Source organism: Calliphora vicina, chromosome 1, assembly GCF_958450345.1.
Source record: "Calliphora vicina chromosome 1, idCalVici1.1, whole genome shotgun sequence".
Taxonomy (NCBI): domain Eukaryota; kingdom Metazoa; phylum Arthropoda; class Insecta; order Diptera; family Calliphoridae; genus Calliphora; species Calliphora vicina.
This window is the reverse complement of record NC_088780.1, coordinates 15,123,693-15,145,339: the sequence shown is the minus strand read 5'-3', so window position 1 is coordinate 15,145,339 and position 21,647 is coordinate 15,123,693. Positions and strand designations below refer to the sequence as shown.

At 28.8% G+C, this 21,647-nt stretch overlaps 1 protein-coding gene across 1 annotated transcript in view; it reads right to left on the bottom strand.

Annotated features, from left to right (window-relative positions):
- Nucleotides 1-21,647, bottom strand: part of LOC135964177 (hemicentin-2-like) — a 291,111-nt gene that overhangs the window by 119,465 nt on the left and 149,999 nt on the right. The window lies entirely within an intron of this gene.

The following is a 21,647-nucleotide window of genomic DNA, read 5'->3' as shown; positions in this document are numbered from 1 at the left end:
TTTGGTACATTTATAAAAATTTTAAAAAAATAATATTTTAGCATCATAATAATTTTGAACAGTACCATTTTATTACATTTATTAATAAATTTTAACTACCATCGTTCGAATTTTGTACTTTTACAAAAGTACTTTTTTTTGCAATTTCTAAAACCATTTGAATTTAACTTTTCCTCAAAAAATATTTAAATTTTTAAGAAAGTACTTTTTTTAAAACCGATTTTTGGAATAAATTTTCTATTCTATCGTCATTTTAAAAATAGTACTTTTTTGATACTGTTCTAAATGTTTTCCCTTTTAACTTTTGTTTTTGTTTACAAAAAATCTTAAATTATAAAAATCTAGTTGACCTAATGTTAGTTCTTCAAGTTTCTCCAACAAACTGCCTGTTCTTATTTATTTGCAAATAAAATATCTAAATTTGTACTGCATACTTTAGGGAGCTTTTTTATTACAGTCGACTGTAATTCCGAGTTTTATTCTTTACAAACCATCTCCTGAAAATTTCGAATCGAATAAAAAAAAATCAGCCAAGTCGCTCCAACCGTTCTCACGTGATGCCATTACATACATGGACCATTTAATTTTTATAGATATAGAAGATAGATTACCTAAAACAATTTTAAGATAGAAGTAAGAAAGTTGGTCAAGCCAAAACAAAGTAATAGCATGATTTCTGGGCATATAACACTTATTTGAGTTAAATTTAATGCATTTCAAAGTGATTTCCGGAAGTGGGCATTATATGCGAGCTATGACTAATTATGTACCGATCCTCACAAAATTAGATGGCATAATTTGTGTATATAAGGTACTTATTTGTGTTAAATTTTATTTAGATGCCAAAAGTTTGAAGACATTTGAAATGAGATATAATAGAAATCATGATTGATTATATTTCTTTTTACTCTTTCTCTGAAACTTATCTACATTCCAAGAAAAATTCACTTTTTTAAACAAATATTGAAGTGCTCCACCCTCGTTTTGCTTTAATCCAATATATATTTATTATATAACTATTGTTATATTGCTATGAACAAATTTCGCAAGGTCTTCTCTCACAAAGTGTTTGCGACAAAGATATTTTACCGCTTAAACACATTCAATCAACCCAACAACAATAATACACATGTCAGGGAGTAAGTGCGATTAACACAAATAAAAAAATATCTTTCCATTCAAACATGACACAGTACAAATAAAATAAAACGCGCAAATAATTAAACTCTTACATATGCTCAAATGCTTATGAATACATTCATATACATATATGTAGATACAGGCAGATAAATGCATTAAGGAAATAATACAGACACGCATAGACTTGTATGTGCATGAATTTCATGGTGATGAACGGACACCATGAGCCTTGGCCATCACCATCATCAACATCATCATCATTATTATTATAAACGTTATCGTCATCTGCATAATCATTGTTAAAGGGGCTTCATCATTGTAATCATTGTCAGCATCATCGAAATTGTATAATGTAAAGTTTTATTATATAGCAAACTTATGTATGAATGTACATATGTATTTATGCATGTAATTTTGTATGTATTGGTTTAAGAGTGTGTTTGTATATGTGTATTTCAGTGTATGAGTGTGTGTATATGTTTATAAATATTATGCAGATGACTGTGACAATGTTTGATGATTTATTACGCATGATTGACATTTATATTGTATACAAAACATGTTTTAATAGGTCTCTCATACACTAAAAAAAAATCCTAAAAGTATGCAATAGGTTGGCTCTTATTTTGCAGTTTTTAGATTTTCGATGCTCCCAAGGTATAAATTGTTCTCCGTCATCTCATCTACAAATCATATTTAAGCAAAATCAATTACAGTAATAAAATACACGGCAATACATTCCCACAAATTAGGTTTTTGAAAACAGACTTATGATTTTGGTTCTCAGTTAAATATGACTTAAAAATAAGGGATTTACGATAGATGGCGTATCTGGCGAACGCGGTTTTTGTTTTTAATAACTTCTATGTCATTTTGAAGGGTACATATCTGTTCTTTATTCTCATTTAGTTATTAAACATTATAGTGTAAACAACAAATTTTCAAATTTTGTATCAACGAATCGTCATATGCCGGAAGTTTCGTTTTACTTCTTTAATTTGCAGATAAAAGTTTTAAAGGGGGTTTTGATAAAATATAATTTACCAGAGAAGCAACAGAAACACTCATCTACTTAAGAAACATTTGCATGTTGATCAATATTGATATTATTAAAGATGTTACTTCTAAACTGATGATAAGACTGAAATACAAAGTATATACAAATTTAAGAAGAGAACCAACCTACGCTTTAAGCAAATTCAACTCACTACTTGACAATATTGTTAGTGACCTAAACAAATTTTATACTAATTTTTTGAATCCATCCAAACCTGAAATATGATAAAGATTCAACCACTTTTGTATCGATCTACCGTAAAAACACTATTCTAGGTATTCGCAGTATTGTAGGTGGCGTATGATTAATATTAATTGTAGAATTCATATGGGTGGCGTATGAGTGTTATTAATTATCACAAACAAAATTTCATAACTATGTAACTTTTAAACTATTAATGCTATTGAATAACAATGTATGTGGATATTATAGAGAAATAGCTAAGCTTTCAGAAGAATAGACATTCAAATACCCTGTTTAAATATAAGATGATTTATAGAATGAACCAAAAGTGCCGCTGAGTCACACCGTTTTCTCACCAAAGCCCTTGGACAATGTGATCCAACAATTTTAAATTGCGGGAGATGGTTTGTGCGGTTCAAAAGTGCTGATTTTGACATGGAAGACAAATATCGCCCAGGCCAGCCAAAAAAGATTGAAGACCAAGAATAAAACTCAACAAGAGCTTGCAAAATCATTGGGACCTACTCAATCAACAATTTCAAAAAGTTTACAGGCAGCTGGATTCATCCAAAAGCACGGAAATTGGGTACCACGCAAATTGAAGCTGAGAGACCTTGTAAGATGATGAATACTGCTTGAATGCTATAAAAGAAAATCATTTTAGCACCGAATCATTACTTGTGATGAAAAATGGATAACCCGAAGCGGAATAGATCGTATGTGAAGCTCGGCCAATCAGCTGAATCGACACCAAAGCCAAATATTCATGACCTTAAGATAATTCCCTGTATTTGGTGGGACCAAAAGGGTCCTATCTATTATGAGCTGCTAAGATCTGGCCAGAACATCTGAAACTGATTTGAAGTGAGCATTGGCCGAAAAATGTCCAGTATATGGGACCAGACATGAAACCATAATATTCCATCATAACAACGCTCTGCCATATGTTGCAATACCTGTTATAAAACTTCTAAATATAAATATTTAGAAGTTTTGCGTCACCAGCCTTATAGTCTAGACCTTGACTCGTCCAACTACGATGAAGAACAGTCTCTCTGGGATACGCTTCACATCAGAACAGAGTATTTTCCGAAATTGACTTGATTCGTTCCATATGTTGCCAGAAAGATGGGATAGCTAACAATGGCCAATACTTTGAATAAATTTATATTGTACAAATGATTCAAAATTAAAGCTAAAATTTTGAAAAATTAATTCAACATATAATTTTTAATTATACCCTTCATTCCGTTTCTAATTTCTACATTTTTCATTGGCGACCCCACAAAGTATATATATTCTGGATCGTTATAGATAGCGGAGTCGATCAGTCCGTCTGTATTTTGAAATCTACTTTCTATAGCACCCAATTAACTTACATACATGATTCATACATCAATATATCGGAAATTCTCCCGACTCGGTTGCTATTTACAATCGAGACATTTTTTACCTTTTTTACCTATTTTTCATTCATTAATAGGGGCAATATGAATAGCTATAATATAGACATATCAAAGAAATTTGCAAGGGCGTATTTGGGGTCGAGGTAAGTCGGACCTACAATGGGTCAACATCGGGGAAAAAATTTTGAAACCGATTTTTTTTTCGGCAAAAAAAATTTTTTGTTATAAATATTTTTTTTCACTAAAAAATAAAAATTTCCAAAAAAAAAAATTTCGCTAATAAGTTTAAAAAAAAACTTTAAATTTAAAAAAAAAAAATTTTAATTTTCTTTACCTAAAAATAATTTTTTATTTTAAAGTAGAATTTGGCTCATTCGAATATAATTCTCTTAATTGTTTTTTTTTTAAATTTTGCTGCTTTGAGCCAAAACTCGCAACTTCAAATAAAATATGCAACCTCTAAACGTTATTCGATTTTGCTAAAATTTCCAGCAATTAACTTCTAGATAGAGGACAATCCATTCCTCAAGTATGATAAAGTTTCAACAGCCTCTATTTATTTACTGTGATTTAGCGTAAATATAACATTATCTGTACTCGCAATATTGTTGGTGGCGTATGAGTAATATTAATTGTAGAATTCATATGGGTGGCGTATGAGTGTTATTAATTATCACCAACAAATTTTCATAACTATGTAACTTTTAAACTATTAATGCTATTGAATAACAATGTATGAGGGTATTATAGAGTAAGAGCTACAATTATTGAAAAATAGGCATTTAAACACCCTATTTAAATATAAGGTTTGGCTTTGAGCCAAAACTCGCAACTTCAAATAAAATATGCAACCTCTAAACGTTTTTCGATTTTGCTAAAATATTCAGCAATTAATTTCTAGATAGAGGGCAAAAATTCTAGATCTTTTAGAGCATCACAAAATCCCACAAGTAAGAACTAAGGGCCATCCTAGTATACACACATGATGAAATCTATTGATACACTATAAAAACACAGCCTATACTAAACTCATACTCTCTGACATACCTATGTATATGTATGTATTTACAAAGAGTTTGAGTTTTATACAAATACAATATTATTTTATAAATTTTGTATGCATGACAGATTCTCATATTTTCACATACACATCCGAACACATTCCCATACATGATCAATTTTTATCATAAATATTGGTTTTTTATTACCACCCAGTATGGGAACAATGAATTTGAGAAAAAAATGTGAATGATTTATTGGAATTCAGAACAAGCAAAGAAATATTATGTTGTATTTAATTGAATATAATGTACAGCATTAAATATAAATACATGTGTATATTATGGTAAGAATTTGTTAAATATTTACTGCTGCAAAAAAAAAAAAATAAAATAAAACAGGGACATTCTTGACTGCTGTCAATCAATTGTACAAAATAGCAAGATTATAAACAAATTGTTTAATAATTTGTTTGTCACAAATGAAATAAAGATTATGACAAAGATTTCTTTAACTGCAGATAAATGTTTAGGAAATGGGACACAGATTTAGAGGGAGTTTGAAGGAAATGTGATAAACTAGAGGAGCTGCATAAAACGCTTAAAAATACAATGTACATAAATACAATGTACATAAAAATTAAAGAATTAAATTTGCTTTTAGCAAATTTAAGTCACCACTTGAAAAGAGAACAGTGACCTAAAAAAATTAAAATAGATTAATCAGTCCAAACCTCAAGTATGATAAAATTTTGAACAGCCTTTATTTATTTACTCTGATTTACCATAAAAATACCATTCTCTGTACTCGCAATATTGTTGGTAGCGTATGAGTAATATTAATTGTAGTATTCATATGGGTGGCGTATGAGTGTTATTAATTATCATAAACGAATTTTCATATCTATGTAACTTTTAAACTATTAATGCTATTGAATAACAATGTATGAGGGTATTATAGAGAAAAAGCTAAGCTTTCTGAAGAATAGTTATGCAAACATCCTATTTAAATATAAGGTTAGTTACAGGGTATAAGAGCTAAAAATTTTAACAGCAAAATTGCTTTAAAAGTTTCTAACAGCCTATAAATATGAGTTTAATAAAACCTAAAAATTCATTAAGTGCAGTTAATCACTTTGCTTTATAAGCCTTTGGTTTTTTTTATCAATAATTGTTTTTATATATATTTTTTTAGACTTCAAAATTTATATTGTTTGCCAGCCTGTTCAACAAATTATTGTTTGCCTGATAATGATGATGCACAGTCGTTGTATAGACACACACATCCTGGCAAACATATACTTATATACATACATTGTCATACATAAAAAGTCTGACACATACACAAACTCTTTCTTATGTATAATGAGGAATACTATATACATACAAAAGGGTGATTCATTAAGAGAGGGTTTTCTTAATTTTCAATGAAACACTTAGAGTTTAAGTGGATATATGAATCTTTGTTATGACACGAAAGAACAATTTCTGAAATTTAATTTTTAAAGATAATTTCATTCAAATGTTGGCTGCAACGAAGGTGCAATTTCCTATCCCTTATTCCAGTATTCCTACCGGTATCATGTGAATTACGCTTATCGACAAAGGGAAATTTGTTAGGTGAAATCGTGGACCGAAATTTCGTATTTTCAATAACAAACAAATCTTATCAACAGAAAGTATTTGTGAAAAAGTTCAGCCTGCTAGCTGTTTTCGTTTGGGCAGATAGACAGACTGACGGACAGACATACCTATATCATATTTTTTGATAGTAGGTATAAAAATCCAGAGCTGAAAGATTAGCTGGAAGCCTCAGAAGGTCGATAATGTAAACTACATGTTGCTCGAAGTTCAGGTAGATCATTTCTCACAGAACTCTGATTTTTTAATGATGAATTATAGTCAAACAATATAAAAATACAACTAAGACGACAGCGTAACATCAGTAACCCGTGAAAAAATTTCTCTAAATAAATCACCCTTTACTTATCGTACTTTGCCAAATGTTTACATTGTATAAAATAATATTATAATATTCTATGATAACGTCTAGCAAATGTCAAATGAAAAAGCGTGCGAATGTATAAGTTACTGCGTTAAAACTTAAAATACAGTAAAATATTTGAAACCAAGACCAGCTAAAATCCAAAAAAATTAAATATTTTAAAAGTTTGTTAGGGATTTAGAACAATAGAAATCAGCTATTATTGTGAGTTTTATTTTTTATTACATAATTTGAATGAAGTTCGTTGACTCTATTATACGTGTTATTTAACGATCACTGAATCTTATATACATATACTTCACCCAATTATACTTTAAAATAAAAATTTTAAATATTTTTTTTCAATTTTTTTTTTAATTTTTAATTAAAAATTTAAAAAAAAAAATTATGAAAAAATTAGTTTTTCTTTGATAACACGGTGCTACGATGGAAAACGGCCTAGCGTGGGTTGTTGTTGTAGCAGCAGTGATTGCTGAGTTGACAGCCCTTGGCCGAGTGAACTCGGGTCATTCCGGTGCGTAGAACCGGCTGTCTTGGGAATGTGGGTTAGTGTGGGTTATAGGTCTTGCTGAGTACACTACAAATTGTCTCTAAAAATTTCAGAAACACCCTCAAATTCAGAAGTTATTCTGAAAAAACCGTTTTCAGTGATGTTCGTCGACTTATCGACCTGTAGCTTAGTCAGTTTTTGTCCGAATTTAAATTTTTTTGACAGGCTTGGAAAGAAAACTGATTACGCTTTAAAATGACGTGCATTTTTTGATATATTTTTAAGTTATAAGTATTGATTTTGTTAAGAATATCTAAAAGAAAAACAAAATTTATCAACTTTTTTGATTTTAGTCGCTTTTCATTGCTTATTTTGATATGAAAGTTTATAAAAATAGAAAATTTAGTTCTTAACAAAACATAGTTTTAATTATTCAAATCGGATGAAAATTCTAAAAGTTATTCAACTTTTAATTAACACCATTTTTAGTATTTTCTCCCCCAGCGCATATAAATAAAAATAAACAAAAAACTGTAGAAAAAACAAATATTTGTAAAATTTTGAATTTACAAGGAAGGTAAATTTTTTCAAACTTTTTTCAAAAAAGTTTAATAACTTTTGCAAGTATAAACCGATTTTAACAAGTAATATCTCATTTTTTCCCATATAAAGTTGTCTTTAAAACACTGTGCAAAAAAGAATAGGTTTTCATAGAAATAAAGCGAAACTTTTTATAAAAACGTACGCAATTTTTTTTTATATACATTTCGTGCATCCACTTTATGAAAGCTTTATTCTTTGTCTATCCATAATTGTTTAAAATTTTAAAATCGGTGTAAAAATGTGTGAGTTAGAGGTACTAAAGTACTACGACCTACCCTAAAACCGTTTTTTCAAAATATCTCAAAATTTTAAGTGTGTTTCAAAATCTTTGAAAACGGTTTTAGTATGTCCTCACCTAGGCCTACAATCCCCATTAGGTCGCTTTTCAAGTTCTGACAAAAAGTGTCATTTCGTAGCAGAGTGTAATTTTTATGAAGTTGACTCTTTTATTCGTGTTCTTTATGGATAAATAATCGATCACGTTCAGCCCCTGAACCTTATGAATAACGATCACTGCCTTAACAAGTAGGAGAGATATATTCGGCTGTACCTAATCTTATATATCCTTCACCCAATTAGACTTTAAAATAAAAATTTTAGTTTTTTTAAAATTTTTTTTTTTAATTTTCAGTTCAAAATTTAAAAAAAATTTAAAAGTCTAATTTCACCCAATTAGACTTTAAAATAAAAATTTTAGTTTTTTTTTAAATTTTTTTTTTTAATTTTTTTTTTAAAATTTAAAAAAATTTTTTTTTTTTTGGTTTAGCATTTTTATGAAGTTCAGTGACTCTTTTATTCAAGTTCTTTATGGATAAATATTAGATTACGTTCGGGCCCTGATGGGTATGATTGACGATTTATTAAGTAAGAGGCTGTGTCGCATCTTGTATACCCTTCACCAAATTATACTTTAAAATAAAAAATAAAAATTAAATTTTTTTAAATTCATTTTAAAATTTTTTAAAATAATTTCTTTTTTTTAAATTTATTAATGAAAAACAATTTTATAAAAAAAAATTTTTATTGGTAAAAAAATCGGTTTAAAAAATTATTTTTCCGATTTTGAACCATTGTAGGTACGACTTACTATGGCGTTATAGACTTCTTTGCAAAGGTCTTTGAAATATCTATCATTAGATATCCATACTGTCTATATTAATAATCCCGATGTGAATCAAAAATAGGTCAAAAATCGAGGACAAGTTTTTTTTCCTATTTCGCAGCCATTTGTGGACCGATCTTCTCTATTTGCAACAGCTACCGAACCGGGTCTACAGCGGATATATTGATGTATGCATTATTTATGCAAGTTAATTGGGGGCTACGGAAAGCTGATTTCAATATACAGACGGACAGCTGGACATGGCCATATTGACTCCGCTATTTTTAACGCTCCAGAATGTATATATTTTGTGGGTAAATAAAAACTGTAGAAATTAGAAAGCGGAATGACAAAATTATATGTATATAAACTTGCATTGAAAAAATTTTTAGGGCTTGTTGGAAAAATTTATTAATTCAACTTTCATAGATGTTTTCTAGTGCTTTAAGAAGATTATAATTCATCTACTGTTTATACATTAAGCTTTAAAAAGTAAATTGAATTAAGCCCTTCAATTTAGTTCCACAATTTTGTTAGTTAATATTCAACTGTCTCGCTTATTTAGTTTTTGCTGTATTTCTCAATTTATGTTCATGTTCAGTCAATATTTACTATACATAAATTTTCTTCGGAAACTATTAAAATATTCAACTGATTTTCTATTAAACTTCTAGTTGAGAAACTAGATGAACAAAAAATAAACAAACTACTTGGCATATTGAAAATATATTTAGCTGCTTTTATACCCAAATGGTAAATAATAAACCAATGAAAGTTTTATACAAAATAGACTTTACAATTAAAAAAAGTCTGATTTGTTTTTAAACTAAATTAAATAAAGTCTGTTTATGTAATAAAGGATAAGTACTTTGATTTTTTTTATTTCAATTAAAAAATTTTAAAACATTGTTCACTGGGTTACTGTGATTGCTAGTTAATGGCATGCGAAGAGACAGTTAAAATTGAAACTGTCTGATTATGAGCGAAAATAAGACAAACTTTTCCACGCTATTTTCACTACAAATAATTTATGAAGTTTATGCAAAAATTCCTAAAATGTATGACAAAAAAATATATAAACTAAAGGAGGAAAGCATATATTTTGTTGAGAACAGAGAAAGACTTGTCAAAGACATCGATAGCTAAAGTAAACTCTATTAAAAATTATAAATATGTATATGTAGGTATATAGCATCACATAAATGTTATGGAAGTAAATTTATTTTTAACTTAAAAAAACTCATCTTAAATGCTTAAGAAACTTAAAAAGAATTATGGCAACACAAATTTCGCTTTAAAATATTGTTTTAAACTGATTTAGTAAAATTAGGCAATAATTCTGTAAACGGAGTTAATCCATTTGACAATTGAATCGTCTATATAATATTATTACGTTTTAACCTTTTCAAAACGTTGGTTTATTTACTTTAAATAAACCGGGTACTTTTGATTGCAAATAAAAGCCGTTTAGTAGTTTGAAAATTGTAACAACTCTTTATTTATTTAAAATGTACAACAACAGAATTAAATAGTCACTCAATGTTTTTTATATACGTTTATAAATACAGACACACTTTATAATGTACACGAATTCACTTGAGCTAAAATCGTTATATTTAAATTCAAGTACAATTTCGTAACAATATTTTACACAGCTATGTTCTATATAATTATAAAAAATAACTTTAAATTTATGTTTTTTTTTTGTTTTTTCTTTAACAGGTTACTACTAGTACATTTTCTTGCCAGTGTCCTGGAAAACCTGTAACAAATGGTTAAAGATTGAAAAGAACTCTTCAAAAACACAAAGAAGCAACAACTCTAAACTAAAAAAATCTATTATGTTAAACCCTTAAAAATCTCAAAGAAACATAAATTCTAAACTGAAAAATTCTATCATATCGTTCGTTAAATCTTTCCAAAATAGTTTGCGGTTCTATTGGTGCAAATATGAGAATTACTCGAGAAAAACTTGAACAAAGAATAACGAAAACACGCAAACTTCAAGAAATTATTGAACAATATTTCAAAAATAATGAAAGTTTGGCGGCCATAGTTTTGATTTTTCAAATAAAATCATGCGATGAAGCATATTTTCACATTGATGGCTTAATATTTAGTTGTCAGTATTGCCAGATTTGGAACAAATACATCCACAACGTGCCTCGTGATTGATGAAGATTTTGAGCTGAAGGCATCATTTGAATAAGCATTGACTGTTACACGATAAGATATTTCTTCTACCTAAATTGATGCTCGTGAAACAATTCAATTATATTTCCTGCTCGTGTACTCTCTCGTTTTGGTGATCAGAATCGTGGGGTTATATTGGTCCACAACCATCCACGCATTGAAGAAGGAAACTCAACACAGCTTTAATGAAGTTCAGCCACATTTATGTAAAATTGCCATGGATAACATCGACAAAGGACAGAGTATGTGCCAGCAAACACGTGATGGCAATTTGCCCGATATTTGTATTACATACATTACCCTATCCTGTGCACTTTATGATTCAATAAAACATAAAAATCTTCAGATAAAAACTGTAATTTCTATTTAAATAAAATCTTGAGTAAATTTTGGGATACCCTAATAAGTTTAGTTGAAAATATTAACAACTTGTTTATTTTGTCAACAAAATATTTATAGCTAATGTAATAAATATGCTAAACATTGTTTATTTCAGATTTAATATGTTTTAAATTGTTAAAAATATGCTTAATTTAATAATTTAATTTAAACATTTGTAGTTTTTAATAAATATTCCACATATTTTCTGTAACAAATCTGAATAATTTAATAAATAAACAATAAATAATAAAACACTACGCTTTAATTTATTTGGCTCGTTTTTTCCTCCCGCCTTAATATCAACCAGCCTGGTTAACAAATCACCAGCCTTTTTATACCCTACACCACCATAGTGGGGAGGGTATAATGCGTGCAGATGTTTGTAACGCCCAAAAATATTAGTCTAACACCCACCTTAAAGTATACCGATCGACTTAAATTTGGTACATATCATTTTTTCGGCCCAAGGACCAAGCCTATTGAAAATGGATGAAATCAGTCCATTATTTCACCTAGCCCCCATACAAATGTCCTGCCGAAATTGGACTTTATCGGTCATAAATGTTTAATTTATAAATGTATCTCTACAAGTTGCGCTCCAAATAAGTTTTAGATATACATAATTCATGTCACCAAATTTTGTTACGATTGGTCCACAATTAGTCATAGCTCCCATATAGACCCGAAAATCACTTTAACGTGCATAAATCGCTTAAAAATGTTGGTAAACACACAAAATTCGACATAGTTAACTTTAATATAGACATCAATCACACGACATAACTACATGGTGATGGGTCCATAATTGGTCATAGCTCCCATATAAAACCCACTTCCGAAAATCACTCAAAAATATAAATTATTGAAATTTTAAAAGAAAAATGTTTTTCTATTTTACTTAGTGTAGGGTATTATATGGTCGGGCTTGACCGACCATACTTTCTTACTTGTTTTAATTTGTCTTGATTTTTTATTTTCCCCTTATTTTCAATTAGTTAGTTAGTTAGTTGTTGTTTCCTTCCCTACGTCAGTCAGTCTTCAAAACAAAATTTGCAAAATTACAATTATGTTGAAATTCCAGTTCTACCACCAGGCTTGCAGAATCCCATAAAAAGCAGCAAGTGTTTGTTAAAAAACCTAAAAAAAATTTCCATTACATACTTTCAGGCTGAAGTTTTTATACAGTGCACCCTGTATGCGATTTTGCCCAACAGGACGACTCAAATACTCTTCAGCGCCCCAAAGTATGCTGTGATTTTTTTGGAAAAAATTTGCAAAAATACCCCTTGCTGTATTTTGCAACATTCTGTGAGCCTGGTGTTAAGAAGTGATTTTGTGGTTTAGGGAAAAATGTTTAAAATTTTATTTAGTGAGCGAAGCGGGTATGTGAAATAAAAATAAAAATGAAAACAAACAAAGATGAATGGAAGAATTTAATTGCTTTTATTTGTATATTTTAAATTGCAAATAATAAATACTATTGTTAGTATTTGTTTTATAAATAATTTATATATTTATTTGTGTTTGTGTATTAGTAGTATATTAAATAAATAATCAATTATAATTATGTTTGATGATTTGTTTGTTGTGTTGTTTCAGTCTGTCTTTCTTCTATGTCTCTGTTCTTTATTAACTTATTAAATAACTCGAACAACTCTTATTACAGCTACTACTAATAATTTTAGGGGCCTTATTATTTATTGTAATTTTAAAATTGAATTTATCAGGTCTGTCACAGAATTTTTACGAAAGTGAAAATAATCATATCTTCTTCGTAATGTTTTGGTTTTGCTTCTACAGCTTTTGTAAAAAAAAGTTCTGTTACGAAAACTTCATACACATCATGCCTTAAAGCTCATATATTTATTTATCACTTATTAAACAATTAACTTTTTTACTTTCACTTAAAGAACTGGTCTTATAATTCCTCCCTTAGATGGTTAGTCTTGTCTCACTGTTTTCATTGCTAAGCCGTTCTAAGAATAATAAGCTGGATGGAGTAAAGATACATTTTTCGATGATCGCTTAATTTTTAAGAGCGGCAATTGCACAGAAAGTGTTTGTTTGTATTTGAATATGTATTTATGTACCTGTAAATAGAATATTGAGAAAAAGTATATTAAAACTTAGTAACGGAAATCTTTTAAAATCTATTTATACCCTTCACCTTCGTGATAAGGGTATATATAAGTTTGTCATTCCGTTTGTAATTTCTACATTTTTCATTTCCCACCCTATAAAGTATATATATTCTGGATCCTTATAGATAGCGGAGTCGATTAAGCCATGTCCGTCTGTCTGTCCGTCTGTTAGTTGAAATCAATTTTCTGAAGACCCCATATATCTTCGGGATCCAAATCTTCAATAATTCTGTCAGACATGCTTTCGAGAAGTTTGCTACAACCTCGATTTTTGATCTATATATGGATTACTAGTCATTAATATAGACAATATGGATATCTAATGATAGATATTTCAAAGTCCATTGCAACGATGTAGATAAGGTTATAGTAAGTTGGACCTAAAATGGGTCAAAATCGGGAAAAATATTTTTTGACCCGAATTTTTTTTTCATCAAAAATTTTTTTTTGTCCTAAATTTATTTTCCAAAAAAAAAAAAAATTTAAAAAAATTTTTTTTAAAAAAAGTTAAAAAACAATTTCGAAAAAAAAAATTGAAAACAATTAAAACAAAAATTAAATTTTGTTTACTTAAAATATTAAAAAAAAATTATTTTAAAGTATAATTTGGTGAAGGGTATATAAGATTCGGCACAGTCGAATATAGCTCTCTTACTTGTTTTTAAATAAATTTCTCTTTATAATTGCGAAATGGATTTTCCAACCATTTTTGTGGCCTAAATTTATTGAAAATATTTTAATTCTTAGAATTTTTAACGGTCTCACGTGGAGGTGATGTGATATTCGTACCGAGATAGTGCGATTTGACCCCGTTAGTCTTTTTCTTGTGTCTTTTTCTTAAGTCGGACTTCTATGCAAATCACATCGGCCCTCAAAGCCAACATAGCCCATGCTATCGATCAAATTCAGTCTGATTTATATGCCAGAGGGAATCCGCGGCGGATCTTTAAACGATGTTAGATTCCATACATAATCGCATCGATAGGCATTTCAAACGAATAAAATGTTTCGACACTTTGCTTTATTGAATTTGAAGATAGGAAGCGCTTAGTGCAATACTTAATATGGAGACTTAATAAGAGACAACTTGTATAAGGACTTGCGCCTTTATAAAGTTGTTATGAATTGTTCCATAAAATGAATGTTGTGATGGTACGGATCGATCTTTGAAATGATCTTTGAAATATTTATTTCCCCCTAAAAATGGTTGACCTGAATCCTCGGCTGTCGGCAGTATAGTATTCATATAAGCGTCAGCTAATTGAGCTTTTACTATCGAAACTCATTCGAAACCCATTCTCACCCCCAGTTTGGTGAACATCAATAAAAAAATTATCCTGAAAAATTTTTAGGTAAATCGGTTGGGGTTAAGACGTCCCGTCCCGCAAGCCCTCTGAAGTTTTGAGATGCATTTACAAGGGGAAAAAATTGTTTTTTTTTTCAGTTTTTATAAAAATTTTTCCTTTAAAAAATTACTTTTGCAATTTAATTTACAAGAATAGAAATGTGTACGTAATTTTCATTCTAATGAGACATAAAAAACATAAATTGGTCAACAAATGTTAAAGTTATTAAAAATTCGTCAGGCCATTACCGTGCCTCAGGCAACTAGAACAAGAAATATAGGAACAAAATTAACATATTTTAATAAATATTAAAATAAAATCTCATTTTTACTTAAAATATATCCATATTTACTTGTATATGAGTTTTTGTCTTCATAGGATACCGTTAACCTATTCGCAGGTATGACCAAAGGAATAAAATTTTTTTAATGGCAAATTTTATTCCTTTGGTCATAAAATTTTTAAAAATTTTGTTAAACTAATTTCAGAATTTTTTTATCATCTCATTGGGATTTATTGAGAATATTATAGAAAATAAAAATATGAAAAAATTATGAAAATATCTCTTATAGTTTTTCAGTACCTGCGATTTAAATTTTGAAATTTTCCAGAAAATACAATTATTTGGCCATTTTTTGGTGAATGAGTTCTATTCCATTATTGTTATGAACTTTAAGTAAAGGCTATTCAGAATATGATTTCCCAGATAATTTTAAATATACTCTGAAAGTTTTACTAAAATTGGAAAACGTTAAACCTTAAATCGTAAAGGTCAGTGGTAAAATTTTTCAATATTTGGAATTTCCCTTCGAAAGATAGCGAAACGTTGTATATTTTTGGGACAATTTTGATGAAACTTACCAAAAATATAACACAAAGCCTAGTACTTACAAAAACAGCAGAAAAATTAAAATTAACCCTATATAGCACTTGGGGTTAAAATTACCCCAAACTTCTAAAACCTTAAAAAAAAATTATGATTTTAAAAGTTTGTGGTCAAAGAGAAAAAGCTAAAATACTGTATTTTTATGTGCTTATAATAACTCATCAATAAAAAAAATATTATATTTTAAAACTACGGCTTCTATGAATTAATCGCCACTTTGGGTACTATCGAAACCACTGTGCCATGTAGAAAATCTGCTAACAAATCTAAAATTAACAGACCTTTCAATTACACTTCTCTCTTTTCATTTCGAAAAATTTCCCTAAAATTCAACTTCAATACATATCACTTTAACTTTATTTCCCAAATAAACCCCTCTTAAATTAAAACATTTCTTTTCATTTCTAGCAAAAACAAAAAAAGTTTGAATTTCCTAACACAACACAAGCATGGCAATGTTTTTTTTTTATTTTTATGGCTCAATTTCCAGGAATGTATGTATATAGAAATAAATTTTCATTTCCATTACCTAGATGTCGGTGTCTGTATGAAAGTGTGTTTAACAGGTACTAACACATCAATTTTAATGGAAAATATGTTTCACCTTTTTGCAAAAATGTTTTACTTTTGTTGAGGGCAAACCACGCAGTCAGCCAGCCCTTCAATAATACAAAACAATTTCAAAAATTTGTTTTATTTTATTGTATTTACCAAATGACTGCTGTTAGTAAAATAAAGTGAAAAAGAAAACAAAAAAAAACTGTTATTTACATTTGTTGCTGTGTGTTTCAATATCAAATGCCATACATTTTACTAAATATGGTTGGAATTAATTGTTATTACGCGTATTAGTCACATTAACGAGCCAACATTTATTATTTACGAACAACAAAATAAATAAGGGAAAAGGATTTGTTTTTCGAGGGGAAATAGAAGCTTTTTAAAACAATTCACAAGTCATGTGAGTAGATTATTTTTGTTAAAAAAAGGAGTTTCTTTTGACCCCTTTCTTTAGTTATTAAGAAAAGGTGGTTGGCCATATGATATTTTGTTTTATTTAGTTTGTATTTATTAAATGAATTATTATCATGTCATGCTTGTTTTTTGCCACAAATTTTGTGGTTTGTTTTATGGTGTTTTTCATTGTTTTTTATGTCTGTGCTTTCCTTAACCCCAGCTCCTCTATGGCAGGAAAAATACTTGCGTGTTTTAAGACAATTGTTTGCCAGTTGTTGCCTTTTACTTCTTTCTTTTAGATTGTTTGTACCCTTCGTAGTATAAGATAAATATATAAGTTTGTTATTACGTTTGTAATATCCATAAAATCAATAAAAAACTGATTTTTCACTGGAAAACCAAAAGTCAGTTGCTTCTCCCAGAAACTGATTTTTCACCATTATAGTATTATTTATTTAATTAGCTGTAGCCTACATAAAATTCGTTTTAACTATCTACATCCTTCTACTTGTTTCAAATGAGTTGGGCAAAAAGCTATTCTTTTTGATAACCCCCTCTTAAAAAAGGCTAAAGATTAATATAATTTTTCTTTACGGCAACAGTGTATATTTTTGTTTTGTTACCATTTTCAGATTCTCTTTAAAACAAGACAAATTGTACCTATGCTATATTTTGTTTTCGTTCGTTTTTAAGATAAATTATGGCAAAGTTTTAATTACCAGCGCAACTACACCGCAGTCTATAAATTTTTATATAAAATTTAATGAACAAAAGGTACCTACAGTGAAAATGATAAAAGTTGTACGTAATAATAAGTATCAAGATAAATGGCTATTTTATGAGGTACTATACAGGTTGTATGAGTAATATTTAATATTAAATAATACTCATACGTCATGGTGGACCAAGTTACTATGTTTAATGATGGCAAACTAAATGGTCATAAACATATAACTTCTAAACTAATGGTTCGATTGAAATATGTTCTATGTACGAACTATAGCTGAGGGGCTAAGCTATAGGAAAATTTTAATTGTAGGCGGCTTGTTTATATAAAAGCTGATTTACACCACGTTAAAGTGGACCATCATTAGTGAGAAATAATAAGAAATATATTTAAAGATTAAGAAAGATTCCTACAAGACATTACAAATACAGAAAAGTCGTGTCAGGGCAATGGAAACGTCTTATAGCATTCTTTTAGTGAAATTTTAAAAATTGCCCCAAAATTTGTATTTTATTATAATTCTAAAATTGACTTTTTTTTATATATTTATATATTCCTTTAGTCATATAAAAAGAGAACCTCTAGAGCCATGGTAGGCGTTCATATTGTTCAGATTACGATAATTTTCGTCAAACAACCCGAATATGAACAAAAGAGCGCAATAGAGCATAAAAATACACACATTTCATTCAGTTGGTTGATGTTGGTTGATGTTGTTGTGGATATTTTATATTTTACCCAAAAAAGCACACAAATTAAATGCCTTTTTTTGCCTACCTATGCTCTACAGCTTCTCAACTCCATATAAGTTTGTATGCATAGAAGTATAGTTAATAATTTAAAAATTTTGATTTTTTTAAATTTTTCTTTGGATGCGATTATACTAAATTCTAGCTAGATACAGTGTCATTATCAGGGAAACCAAAATATGCAAATGCATTTTTCTTCTGGTGAGTCTAATGAGCACATGGATAAGATATTTACACTTTTCAGAACTATTTAAGAATTTTGGCATCGATTTGGTAGTGCATATTTTTGGATATTTTATCCTTAAATGCATATTTTTGCATATATTTGTTTTGAGAGCATATTTATGTCATATTTTTGCGTTTTTAGAGCATATTTTACTGTTTAATAGCATATTTTGACTTTATCAAAAACAAATTTTGTCAAACTTATTTTTCGCTGTTATGTTACAGGTTTTTACTTCCTTTGTTTAAAATTAAAAAATAGATGGCTTTTCACCAAAAAAAAAAAAATTTGTTTTGTTTTAATATAAAATAAGCACTATTTTAATAATAGCGCCATCTAAATATAAAATTATAGTTCTAATTCAAACTTAACCTTTCTAAGTGTTAAAGAAATATTGGCCCATAATCATAGTCAAAAATAAAGTACATTTTAAGAGAATTAAACTCGACTTTACTTAAGAGCGGACTTTACGTCTATCATAGACAAGTTAAAGTATACTTCTGACGCTGAAGTCGACTCTAAATATAAAACTAGCTGAATTTGTTTTTAACTCGTTTAACAACAGCATCAGCTGTTCTTCGTCGAGTAAGAAAGTTCGTCACAAAAAAAAATGTTTAAGGTACAAGATATTGTTAGAGATTTTGCAATTATTGAACAGTTATCAATAAAATTAGTACCAAAATGTCGTAATTATGATATTAATCTTATCTTTTCCATTTTTCCACAACAAACAACTTTCTTTCTTTAGATGTCCCGGTTACTTTTATTGTTTACGTTTTTTGGTTTTTTTTTTTAATTTTGTATGTCAGCTGTTCAGCGTTGCCACTTGTCTGTTTTTTGTTGTATATTGTATGAAAACATTTTCTACATTTGCGGTGGCACCCAGTTAAAGTCGGTTCAATTTAAAACATACTTTAATTTTGACTATGGTTGCAAATTAATAAAAAGCAGGTTTTTATTTTAAAGTTGTTTTTAAAAAGAACCGACTTTAGTGTTTAACTATGATTATGGGCCATAGTCTTTTAAATTTGCTCCTATAATATCAGATGATGTCGAAAGAACATTTTCTATGTATAAAAATGTTTTCAGATCCAATAGACAACGATTTTTATTAAATTTAAGTCAATATTTTGTAATTTATTGCAATAATAACCTTAATTGAAGAAGTGACTTTATATTTATATAAAATATCATCAAAAAATACCTCTCAAGGCCTTTTCATGGCTTAAGTTCCTATAGTTTTTATTTTGTATTTATTTTTTGTTATACTTGTTTTAGTTCATGTTATTTTTGTTTATTTTATGTTACTTTACCTTTTTAGAAATTAATTGTATTGATTTTTTTTAAATAAAAGTATATTTTTTAGTTAAAAATTATGTAAAATTTAGTTTTTTCTTAACAAACCATCGTTTTAATAATACAAATCAGATGGAAATTGTAAAAGTTATTCAACTTTTCATTAAAACCTTTTTTAGTATTTACGCCCCCAGCCCATATGAATAAAAACAAGTAAGAGTGCTATATTCGACTGTGCCGAATCTTATATACCCTTCACCAAATTATACTTCAAAATAAATTTTTTTTTTCCAAAGTTGTTTTTTTATTTTTTGGAAAATAAAATTTTTCTAATTGTTTTTTTTTTTAAATTTTAAATTTTGTTCTTGTAAATTTAATTTTTGTTTTTTCAATTTTTTTTTTGGTGAAAAAAAATCGGGTTCAAAATTTTTTTTCCGATAGCAAACTTCTCGAAAGCATTTCTGACAGAATTATTGAAGATTTGGATCCCGAAGATATCTGGGGTCTTCAGAAAATTGATTTCAACAGACAGACGGACAGGCAGACAGACAGACGGACATGGCTTAATCGACTCCGCTATCTATAAGGATCCAGAATATATATACTTTATAGGGTCGGAAATGAAAAATGTAGAAATTACAAACGGAATGACAAACTTATTTATACCCTTCTCACGAAGGTGAAGGGTATAAATGAAGGAAAACTGGAGAAAATCGGAAAATATTTGGATACGCTGTTATCAAAAAACTGGAGTAGGTTGGGTAAAAATGTTGAAAATTTGATTTTCAAATGCGAATATCTCCTAAGTATAAGAGACAATTGACAATTATGTGTGAAATATTTTTGAAATCGGAATACAAACGAAGAAATAGAATCATTTTAAAAATGTAATATAACCGAGGTGTCCTACTTTGAGGACCCTTGGTCGAGGCCCTGGTGGGTCCATGAGGTCCACGTTCAGAACTTAAACTCGAGAACACTTCTTCTTTGCGCATGTGAAATTTCATTCAAACCAATCTAACCATTTAGAAGTTACAGATTTATTTCCCTCATTTTTATCTATACCACTATGTGTCGCTTACGATAAAATTCGTTTACTGTAAAATGTACACATCGACTTACGATAAAATCTTACCCCCTATTATTTTGAAGTTATTAACAATTTTGATATTCTGAGAACGCTAAAACATCAGTCGGTCCATAAATGTCGGATATGAATGGCATTGATCCATGCGAAATGCGGTTTCAACAGAATGGCGTTACGTGCTACAAGGCGATAACATCGATTTATATAAAAAAAAATTGGTAAAATAAATTGGATATCTTAATTTCGAGAAATGGACCTGTCAATTGGTCTCCAAGGTTGTGCGATTTGAAACCTCTCAATTGTTTCCTGTGAAGCCATTGGTTTATGCAGATAAACCAGTCAAAATAGATGGCTTGGAGTACAACATTGTTCGTGGCAAAAGTGCTCGAAAAAGTGGACCGAAATTGGACTTCCGGCATGCATATGGCCGAAATTATTTTCAAATGTTTTTTTATTTGATAATAACATTTTGTTGAATAAAATTTACTTCTTTGTATTCATTTGTTCTCTAAAATCTTGAATTGAATTTAATGCTATGTTCACACTTGGGCTTTTAAACGCGTTTAAGCAAAATTTTGATTAAGTTAATCAAAGCCGTTCACATTACATTTGAGATGATTAAGTTGACACTAAAATGATTAAGTTGACAAATAAAAAAACAACAAACAAATTTATAT